Below are 11,382 nucleotides of genomic sequence, written 5' to 3'. Positions count from 1 at the left end.
GTTTGTGTCTTCTTGGCTTATTCCTGATCTCAGTACGTTTATACTCTGGTTTTCTCTGTCCTGAGGTAATGCTTTCTACTTGCATTTACACTTTTTATTCTGTTTCTTATGACTGGTTCCCCTTATGATAAAACTATGAATCTCAAGGGGCGCCTGGGTGGCTACATCGGTCTCGGCTCAGGTCATGGTCTCACGTTTTCTTGAGGTCGAGCCCCACATAGGGCTCCAAGCTGACAGTGTGGAGCCTGCTTGGGATTCTCTCGTCTCCCTCTCTCTCTGCCCTTCTCTGACTCACGCTGTCTGTCTGTCTCTCTCTCAAAATAAATAAATAAATTTTTAAAAAACACTATGAATCTCAATCCAGTTTAGCTGCAACTTAATCGGCACAATTCTATTTGAATAGCGTTAGAGACTTTAGAGGGAATGTTCTCTACCGTACAGAGTGATTTAAGTTCCCCTGAAGAGACAAATGTGGTGTGGTCTGTTCTGTGAGGATGTGGTAGCTGGAGTCCTAACAGATTGCTTTGTCATAAATCAAGATTGCAAAGCAATGGTTTCAATGGGGGGAAAGGGAGCAGAGGTGGTAAAGAATGCCTTCATCGGTCTTACCACCTGTGGTACCCCTTTGGACAAAATCAAAACAGTAGTAGATGGAAGAACCAAGGCCAGCTGAGGGACCTCCCACCTTGGCAGTGCAGTAGCAGGTGCCTGGGCCACTGGGTTAACAGCTTTCATTGTTAAGTGCACTGCCAGATCCCAGCCCAGAGGGGGCCTGTGTAATGTGAAGTACTTGCCTAATTGATCATTGACATTATATTCATATGGCCTAAAGGACATTCAAACTGTAGGTAAAATGTTTGTGTTCACATATACAGATGGAATAGTGTGACTTGCTTGTGGTTAAATAGCAAACCGACAGTTAAAATTAGGCCATGTAGTGAGTACTACTGATTTTTATTCGTTTAAAGAAAAGTTCAGAATCCTTAATTTCAGCCCAAAAGAGACAGATTATGTTTTCCTCCTTGTCCTACATTAATGCACTTTGCACTCATTTTCTGGGAAAGGTTTGATGTGTAGAGAAATGCTTTTCCTTGTTTCCAACAGTATTCATGCTTATTATATAAGCTGAATGATTTAATGTGAGTGTAAAAGTTTTCACTTTTTAATCCAATGCACCCATCCAGTCTAATGCAAAAACCTCTGTCAGAGGGACCAGCAATATATTTGTGGGACTAAATTCTCATCCAAAGCTTAATTTTAATTAAAGGTAAATATTTGAAATAAGAGGAATCTAAACTGGTAAGGAAGAAGTAAAACTCTCACTCTTTGCAGAAGACATGATACTATATATAGAAAACCTTTAAGGCTCCACCCAAAAACTACTAGAGCTGATAAATGAATTCGGTAAAGTCGCAAGGTACAAAATCAGCGTACAGAAATCTGTTGCATTCCTGTACACTAATAATGAAGCAGCAGAAAGTGAAATTAAGAAAACATTTACAGTTGCACCAAAAACAATAAAATGTCTAGGAATAAACTTAAAACAGGTCAAAGACCTATACTCTGAAAACTATAAAACACCGATGAAAGAAACTCAAGATGACACAAGGAAATGGAAAGACATTCCATGCTCATGGGTTAGAAGAACAAACATTGTTAACATGTCTACACTACCCAAAGCTATCTACACATTTAATGCAATCTCTACCAAAATACCAACAGCATTTTTCACAGAGTTAGAACAAATAATCCTAAAATTTGTGTGGAGCCACAAAAGACCCCAAATGGCCAAAGCAGTCTTGAAAAAGAAAAACAAGGGGCGCCTGGGTGGCTCAGTCGGTTAAGCGTCTGTCTTTGGCCTAGGTCATGATCTTGCCATTCCTGAGTTCGGGCCCCATGTCCAGCTCTGTGCTGACAGCTCGGGGCCTGGAGCCTGCTTCGGATTCTGTGTCTCCCTCTCTCTCTGTTCCTCCCCTGCTCGCTCTCTCTCTGTCTTTCCCTCTCAAAAATAAGTAAAGATTAAAAAATATTTTAAAAAAAGAATAAAAAGCTTCTGCACAGCAAAGGAAGCAATCAACAAAACTAAAAGGCAACATACAGAATGGGAGAAGATATTTGCAAATGACATACCCTATAAAGGGTCAGTATCCAAAATATATAAAGAACTGATACAACTCAACACCCCAAAAAGAAATAATCCAATTTAAAAATGGGCAGAAGAAATGAACAGACATTTTCCCAAAGAAACCTAGAGATGGCTAACAGACACCTGAAAAGATGTTCATCATCAGGGGAATACAAATCAAAACCACAGTGAGATATCACCTCATACCTGTCAGGATGGCTAAAACCAACGACAACACAAGAAACAACAAGTCTTGGTGAGGATGTTGAGAAAGGGGAACCCTCATGCACTGTTGGGGGGAATGCAAACTGGTGCACCTACTGTGGAAAACAGTATGGAGTGTCTTCAAAAAAAAATAAAAATAGAACTACCCTACAATCCAGTAATCACACTGCTGGGTATACCCCAAAAATACAAAAACACTAATTCAGAGGGATACATGCACCCCTGTGTTTATAGCAGCATTATTTACAATAGCCACAGTATGGAAGCAGCCCAAGTGTCCATCAGTAGATGAATGAATAAAGAATATGTGGTATATATATTCAGTGGAATATTATTCAGCCACAAAAAAGAATGAAATCTTGCCATTTGCAACAACATGGATGGAGCTAAAGAGTATTATGGTAAGCGAAATAAATCAGTCAGAGAAAGACAGACAAATACCATATGATTTCATTCACATGTGGAATTTAAGAAACAAAACAATCGAGCCAGAAAAAAGAGACAAACCAAGAAACAGACTCTTAACTCTAGAGAACAAACTGATAGTTACCAGAGGGGAGGGGGTGTGGAGGGATGGGTGAAACAGAAGATGGAGATTAAAGAATACACCTATCATGATGGAAAAAATATAAAATGATTTTTAAAAAGAGAAATAATGGTTTCATTCACCACCAGCTGAATGTAACTTGCTTGCAGTTTTGGTTTTCACCTTGGACACCTCCTGTCTGATGTTTTGTTTCCCTTTTGATAGGTTCAAATTTCAAGTCCACAATTGGCTAAGCACATAGTTCTAAAGGTACAGTTAGGGCAGACTCTAGACATGACCAAAGTTCAGCCTTATTTATGTTCAGCAAATGATAGCCAAAGAAATTTCTGGGTGGGGGCACCTGGGTGGCTCAGTCAGTTAAGTGGCTGACTTCAGCTCAGGTCTTGATCTCACAGTTCCTGAGTTCAAGCCTCATGTTGGTCTCTGTGCTGACAGCCCAGAGCCTGGAACCTGCCTTGGATTCTGTGTCTCCCTCTCTCTCTGCCCCTCTCCCACTTCTTCTCTGTCTCTCAAAAATAAATGTTAAAAAAAATTTTTTTTAAAGAAATTTCTCTGTGGAGCAAGTGTTTCACTGGTTTACGTTTTGTTCTTTTGGCAGCACTGAATGAGTGACCTGTAGTTCACATTTAAGGGCCTTTGTCTTGTTAATCAATTCTAGAGCTTTGTTGTTACACTTTAGCTCTGACTCTGGAAAGCAAAAGAAGAGCTAAGGAAGTGACTCTTCTCCTGGCGGCCCCCAACCTGTGAAATAGTCTGCAGACTCAGCATCTGCGGAGCTGGGAGCTCTCTCTTCTCAGGTACACGTTGGAAGACTCTCCCTTCAGCGCTGGCTTGTCTTGGGAGTGTAGAGGACAGGTGGACAACAGAGTAAAGGCAGAGATGGAGAAACAGATAGGATCCAGAGATGGCTCTCCACACTGGAAAGGGAAGTCGTAGCGAGTCCTTCAAATGTTTAGATGATGCAACGCTCGGGTTTTAAACACCTTGTTCGCTAGAGGAAAAATGCCAGCTTTTCAGTATCAGCTGTCTGGTTTATTTTCCCTATCTCTTCTAAATTAGGAGAAAATGGCCCTCAGCTAATGAGTGTCTAAATCCACATGTGACTTTCTCCTGAGACCCCAGAAAGACAGTAAGAGAGGGATTTTATTTTATTTTTAATTTTTATTCGCTGGAACAGAGGGATTTATAAGTTGGCATTAGCACACAGCGAAAGGATAGGGAGAGAGAGACAATGGGACTCCTGGTTTTTGCAACATGCTTAGTGGAACCGTTTGACTCCTGAAACTCTGTGCCCGTATAATATTGACCCAAATAGAAGTAACAAATATTTTTTAAAAAATTTTTTGACGTTTATATGTTTTTTGAGAGACAGAGCATGAGCATGAGCAGGAGAGGGGCAGAGAGAGAGGGAGTCGCAGATTCCGAAGCAGGCTCCAGGCTCTGAGCTGTCAGCACAGAGCCCGATGTGGGGCTTGAACTCACAAACGGCGAGATCATGACCTGAGCTGAAGTCGGACGCTTAACCAACTGAGCCATCCAGGCACCCCAACAAAAATATTTTAAAAAGAATTCCAAGAAAAGCAAGGAAGTTAACATTAGGATCTCATATTTACTTTGTAAACTTTGGTTCTGCGTGTTCAGTGGGTCCCTTCCTGTAATGAACGCAGTATGATACACTTCTCTCCATTTTCAAAATTTTTAGAAGGTTATGGTGTCACTTTTATCTATGGCATTTTGTGGGTCATATCTCTCTGATTTATTTTCTGAATCCTTCTTCAGGCATGCAACCCTCCATTACAACACTACTCAAGAATGTTTGGGGGCATGTTCCCTGGGATTCAAAGTCATGTTGTTTCCATGAAGAAAAGCAGACTACTTAGTGTACTGTGAGACTTCCTGCTGCTCTTTCGAACCAGAGGTGCTCATAGTGCCCCCGGGGCCTTCCCTGTTTTGTGTACCCCGCTTGCCTCATGTTGGTGAGGGTGGTGACAGATGTGTCCTCCGTTCTACATCCCCTTTCTATCCTATCAGGCAAATGTGATGTCTGCTCCTCACTTTGTGTTCCTGGCTCTCTGTGGACCCCACTGACCTAAAGATGCTTAACCTACTAGTAATAGATGGCTTTGTGTGATTGCGGTGTTTCCTTTGGGACACCTTCTGTTTTTGTTACTCCTTTCTAGGCAGGCTCTGAGATTGACAAAACCTTTTGAAGTTGTTTCTACTCCTATTGAATTCACCGTCACTCTTACATTTCTAAAGAACTAAATTTCCAGACATGAAAACCTTTTCTCTCTGAACTCCCAGATCGCCTTCTAGATTTCATATGTCCTCATGCATGTTGTGCCCTTGTTAGTTCACACCAGTTCTACTAGATCTCTAGTAGACTGCTCTCCCTGAGGTCAAGACAAGTATCTTTTCTTCATGTTCCCACAGTGCTGACCTAAGGTACTGACATATCATAGCAAAATGTGTGCTGAGTGTATTCTTTAAAGTTCAAAATTGCATTATGATTTGGTTTTATTCAAGCCTTTGAGGGAACCCATAAGCACTGGATTTGTCCGAGAGTGTGTGTCCCTCTGTTTCTGACTTCCGGATCTAAAAACAGAGGAAGTTGAGCTCTGTACTCTCTAAAGGCTTCAGTCTCTGTGACTCTTCCCCTTTGGATAAATTAAGCAGCCATTGAGTGCATGGTCTAGGTATTGTGTTATAGTGTGCACGGAGAAGTAATACAGTTTATGAAGACAAAACAAGCACACTAAACAAATCAGAATAATTATAGGGAAGTCTCATTAAAAAAAAATTTTTTTTTACAATTATTCATTTTTGAGAGACAGAGAGCACAAGCGGAGGAGGGGCAGAGAGAGAAGGAGACACAGAATCCGAAGCAGGCTCCAGGCTCCGAGCTATCAGCACAGAGCCCGACGCGGGGCTCGAACTCACAAACCCTCACAAACTGCGAGATCATGACCAGAGCCAAAATCAGACGCTCAACCGACTGAGCCACCCAGGTGCCCCAGGTGCCCCAGGGCAGCCTCATTTTAAAGTACAGATTAACTGGGGCACCTGGGTGGCTCAGTCGGTTAGGCGGCCGGCTTCGGCTCAGGTCATGATCTCACGGTCCGTGGGTTCGAGCCCCGCGTCGGGCTCTGTGCTGACAGCTCAGAGCCTGGAGCCTGTTTCAGATTCTGTGTCTCCCTCTCTCTGACCCTCCCCCGTTCATGCTCTGTCTCTCTCTCTCTCTCTCTCAAAAATAAATGTTAAAAAAAAATTAAAAAGAAAAGTACGGATTAACTATCTGATAGTAATTCCGTATATTGATCTTATGCAAAAAAGCACCCAAGGATATTTGTCTAAAATGTGAACATACTGTACCTAGGCAGTGGTTTTACATTTTTTGTGTACACGAACATTTTTAGAGAAGGAAGAAGAGTAATCAGAGGAAACAAGCTTCTTAAAACGGGACATTGGGGGCGCCTGGGTGGCGCAGTCGGTTAAGCGTCCGACTTCAGCCAGGTCACGATCTCACGGTCTGTGAGTTCGAGCCCCGCGTCAGGCTCTGGGCTGATGGCTCGGAGCCTGGAGCCTGTTTCCGATTCTGTGTCTCCCTCTCTCTCTGCCCCTCCCCCATTCATGCTCTGTCTCTGTCTGTCCCAAAAAAATAAATAAAAACGTTGAAAAACAAAACAAAACAAAAAAAAAACGGGACATTGGTTTTGGATGGATGGTTTTACTTTTATTTTTTTTTAAGTTTATTTATTTTGACAGAGGGCAGGAAGCAGAGAGAGAGAGAGAGAGAGAGAGAGAGAGAATCCCAAGCAGGCTCCATGCAGAAGTATGTGAACCGTGAGATCATGGCCTGAGCCACCCAGGCACCCTCCCCCCAGCTCATTCTTAATGTTTTTGCAGATTTAATATCCTATTACTTTAAAGTACAAATAGGAATTTAAACATCTGCCTTAGAGTAGTACCAGATGAGATCCTTCAGGCCCTGCTTTAATGAATAGATATGTTTTATTTAAAATTAATACCTATCTGCATAATAAGGTGTGCTACTGACCTTTAAAAATCTGTTAGTAGCTTAAACATGCCGCTATACAGTATTTACTATAATCATATACTTACTTTTTTTTTTTTTAATTCATGGATAAGATAAAAAAATTAAGAAAAAAAAGGGAGCACCTGGGTGGCTCAGTCAGTTGAGCGTCCGACTTCGGCTCAGGTCAAAATCTCACAGTTCGTGAGTTCGAGCCCCGTGTCGGACTCTGTGCTGACAGCTTAAAGCCTGGAGCCTGCTTCTGATTCTCTCTCTCCCTCTCTCTCTGCCCCTCCCCCACTTACAGTCTGCCTCTCTCTCTCTCTCAAAAAATAAATAAACATTAAAAAAAATTTTTTTAATAAAATTCATGTTTAGGATAAACTTCAACTCACTGAAATGATAATAAATCCTGAATATTAGTAGACACCAATTCGAATGTTTCCTTAAGTAAACTTTAAATTAGAGCTTGAATGAGTGCCCTGGCCTCTGTGAAGAAGAGAGTTAACATAGCAAGTACAAGACTGCCATCTTTAAAAAGGCCTGCTTACATGCTTGGCACTTAGGAAACTCAGTTTCTCATAAGTTCCCAAGGCTGGTAAAAAGCTGGGCACCAGACCTGACACGTATATTGTTTGTGCAAATGATGTGATTTATGACAAACACCTGATGTCCTTCTAGGAATTGGGAATTTTGGTAGTTGCTGGGCCAGGACTGTCTGTATGACCAGCCCCCAATAAAAAGGTAGGGTGCTGAGTCTAATGGGCTTCCTTAGGTAGAAGCATTACTTACACAGGTGTGGCTGCATTTTTTTCTGCTGGGAAAAGGAACGTGTTCAATGTATCCCCTCCCAGGCAGGGAAGGAGAGAGCCCGTGAAGCCTGTGCATGGATGTCCTCCACCTCTGCCTGTGTCTTTTTCCCTTGCTGGTCTTGTTGTGTACTCTTTGCTGTAATAAACGTAAGCCTAATCACAACTATATGCTGAGTCCTGTGAGTCATTTTAGTGAACCTCCAAATGTAGTAATTTGTACATACTCCAAATGTAGTGATTACCCCCAAAGGTAATCTTGGGTATCCCCTGAAACAGCATGTTGAGATGGTATTTGTTTCATCTCTGTTATGCTATCTTCCCCTCAGCTTTAGAGGAAAAATATAAATAAAAGGACTATTATATTTATATTAAATATTTCCAGGTCACAAGACATTAAAAAACAGTTTTTATTCATCTTTTTCAAGCAAAGAGAAAGTAGCTTTTGAAAGCCACAGAAAGCTCTAAGCTCCCTTGTTTAGACCAAATTAGTGATTGGATTTTTTCTGATTCTTACAATAGAGTCTTTCTTCCTTCGCTCACGCTATGGAGGCAGGCAGTTTGGGCTGGTTCATAAGTAAATAGGTCATAAACTGCACTCCATTGAAAAGTGACGTACTTATGAAAGCATTTCTTTGTCCTACAGAGAGAGTACTGGCTCATCTCAAATATTGTTCTCAGCCTAGATTAGAATGCTGAGGAGTACACATTGCACATTTGGTTTTAAACACAACAGTGTAATTGTCTTTTGACGGTGCCATAAATATTTTCCTGGGAAAGCACGACCAAATAGGTAAGACTTTTAGGAAACTGTGTGGGATCACGGACCTAAATGTAAGAACTAAAACTGGAACTCTCAGAAGACGACAGAGCAGCAAATCTCGGTAAAAGAGTAAATCGTGACGTTGGGTTTGGCAATGGTTTGTTAGTTACAACACCAAAAGCACAAAGGGGCAGAACAGATCAATTAGACTACCTCAAAATTTAAAAACTCTTGTGCTATATATAAATAGTAATATCAAGAAAATTAGGAGACAACCCTTTGAGTGCAGGAAATAATTGCAAGTCATATATCTGATAAGAGACTCTACCCAGACATATATAGAAAGAACCTTTACAACTCAACAATACAAAGCCAACCCAATTAAAAGTGGGCAAAGGATTTGAACAGACATATTCCCAAAGAAGATGTGCAAGTGGCCAATAAAAGAACGTGAAAAGATTTTCAATGTCATTAGCATTACAGCAGTACAAACGAAAACCACAATGAGATACCACTTCACGTCTACTGGGATGGCGATAATAGGAAAGACAGTAACAAGTGTTGATGAGGATGTGGAGGAAATGGTCCTGCGGTTCTTCACAATGTTAAACATAGAGTTCTCCTATGACTCAGAAATTCCACTCCTCGGTTATATACCCAAGAGAAATGAAAATACGGTCCACATAAAAACTTGTACACAAATGTTCATAGCATCATTATTTATATCTGCCCAACAGGAGAAACAACTAAACGTCTTATCAAGAGATGAATGGATAAACAAAATGTATTTTCATACAGTGGAATATTACTCAGTCATAAAAAGGTATGAAGTACTAGTATATGCTACATCTGAAAACATGATGCGAAGTGGAAGAAGCCAGTCACAGACTGTAAGACCACAAATTGTATGATTCCATACATTTGAAACGTCCAGAAAAGGTGAATACATAGAGCAAGTAGGTTAGTGGTTGCTGAGCATTCTGGAGGGTAGGAGTGGAGTGGAGTGGAGTGTATCCATCAGGGTTCACCGAGGGAAGCAGAACACGTAGGAGATAGATACTGAAAAGTTTCCTGCGAGGAACTGGCTTAGGGGATTGTCGGAGTTAGCTAGACAAGTCCCAAATCCATAGGGTGAGTCATCAGGAAGGGCATGGTGGGACTCGGGCATGAGCTGGAGCCACAGCCCACACGTGGAATTTCTTAGGGGAAGCCTCAGTTCTGCTCTCACCCCTTTCAACGAATTGGACCGAGCCCACTTCGATCAAAGTCAGCTGATTATGGACTTGAATCACATCTACGAAATACCTTCGCAGCAGAACCAAGTTGATACATGACACCGGCCGTCGGGGGGCCGAGCCTGGAGGGAGTGTGACTGCTAATGGTTTTCTCCTTGGGCTGATGAAAATGTTCTAAAGTTGTGATGGTTGCGCAGCTCTGTGAATATAGGGAAAACAATTGAATTACATGCTTTCAATGGGTGAATTGGTTTGTGAATTATATCTCAGTGAGGATGTTAGTATAACAAATAGGGTATAAATACTGTATGTGTACTGGAACACCCATGTTCGTAGCAGCCAGGAAGTAGAAGCAACCCAAACGTCCATTGACAGATGAAAGGATAAACTAAATGTGAGATCTCCATACAGTGGATTACTCAGCTTGAGAAAGGAAGGAAACCCAAAACAAACAAAACTTAAAAAAAAAAAAAAGTTAGGAAACCCATCACACGCTGCAACGTGGATGAACCCCTTGAGGACATTATGCTCAGGGAAATAAGCCAGTCACGAAAAGACAAGTGCTGTGTGCTTCCATGGATACCAGGTTATGTAAAGTAGTCAAAGTCATCGAAATAGAAAGCATGGTTGGCAGGAGCTGGAGGGAAGGGAGTTCTTGTTTCATGGGTATAGTTTCAGATTTGCAAAATGAAAAAGTCCTGGAGATCTCTTGCATAGCAATGTAAATATATTTAACACTACTGAACTGTACAGTTGGAAATGGTTAAGAGGGTAAATTTTACATATTATTTGTCATAATTTAAAAATTGGGGAAAAAGAAGACTTTGTGTCCTGTGTTGCAGAGCAGCACCCATTACCTCAACTCTGTCTGCCCTGACGTCCTGTTCTGTCCCATACGGGGCTGTATGGTCTCTGCAAAGATGAGGGAATTTCTCAAAATGCCTTTAAAATATACTTAGGGAGTTCACGTGATATTGGCACAGTTGTTTCTCTTTGTGGCTTATTTTAAGTTTATTTTGAGAGAGAGAGAGAGAGAGAGATGAGGGCAGAGAGAGACTCCCAACCAGGCTTCACACTGTCAGGGTGGAGCCCGATGCGGGGCTCGAACCCACGAACCCGTGAGATCACGACCTGAGCCAAAGTCAAGAGTCAGATGCTCAACTGACCAAGCCACCCATGTGCCCCTCTTTGTGGCTGATTTTAATCTCATTAACCTAGTTCTAGGAAGCTGATGATATTTAGAGATGGTGAGTTTAGAGGATAAAAATTTGAGGTAGAACTGTTCACATGTATTTTTTCTCATTAACTGCAACAACTAAAAGCAACTGAAAATCAGGTCTTGAATGATAGGAATGTGGCTGCCCGGCTCTTCTCTAAGTTTGGTGCACAGCAGGGTGGTCTTCAGGGAAGTGGAGTGGTGCCCACCCAACTGAATTCTGAGGCTGTCTGGCCTGTTCAGGCTGTGAGTGGGGAAGCGAGCAGCCAACGGCCCAAGTGTTGGACCGGAAAGCATCCTCGCTTCTTGGTTTATCTCTTTCCCCTCTGAGATCTACTGCCTCTTGTTGCAGTTGACAGACTCCCCAGGGGGAGGGACAGCTGAAACTGGCAAAGGCAGGCAGCCTGGGGGCCTTGTTGCTTCTGCCAG

The sequence above is a fragment of the Lynx canadensis genome, chromosome X (assembly GCF_007474595.2).
Source record: "Lynx canadensis isolate LIC74 chromosome X, mLynCan4.pri.v2, whole genome shotgun sequence".
NCBI lineage: Eukaryota > Metazoa > Chordata > Mammalia > Carnivora > Felidae > Lynx > Lynx canadensis.
The sequence above is the reverse complement of the archived record's forward strand: the minus strand, read 5'-3'. Positions refer to the sequence as shown.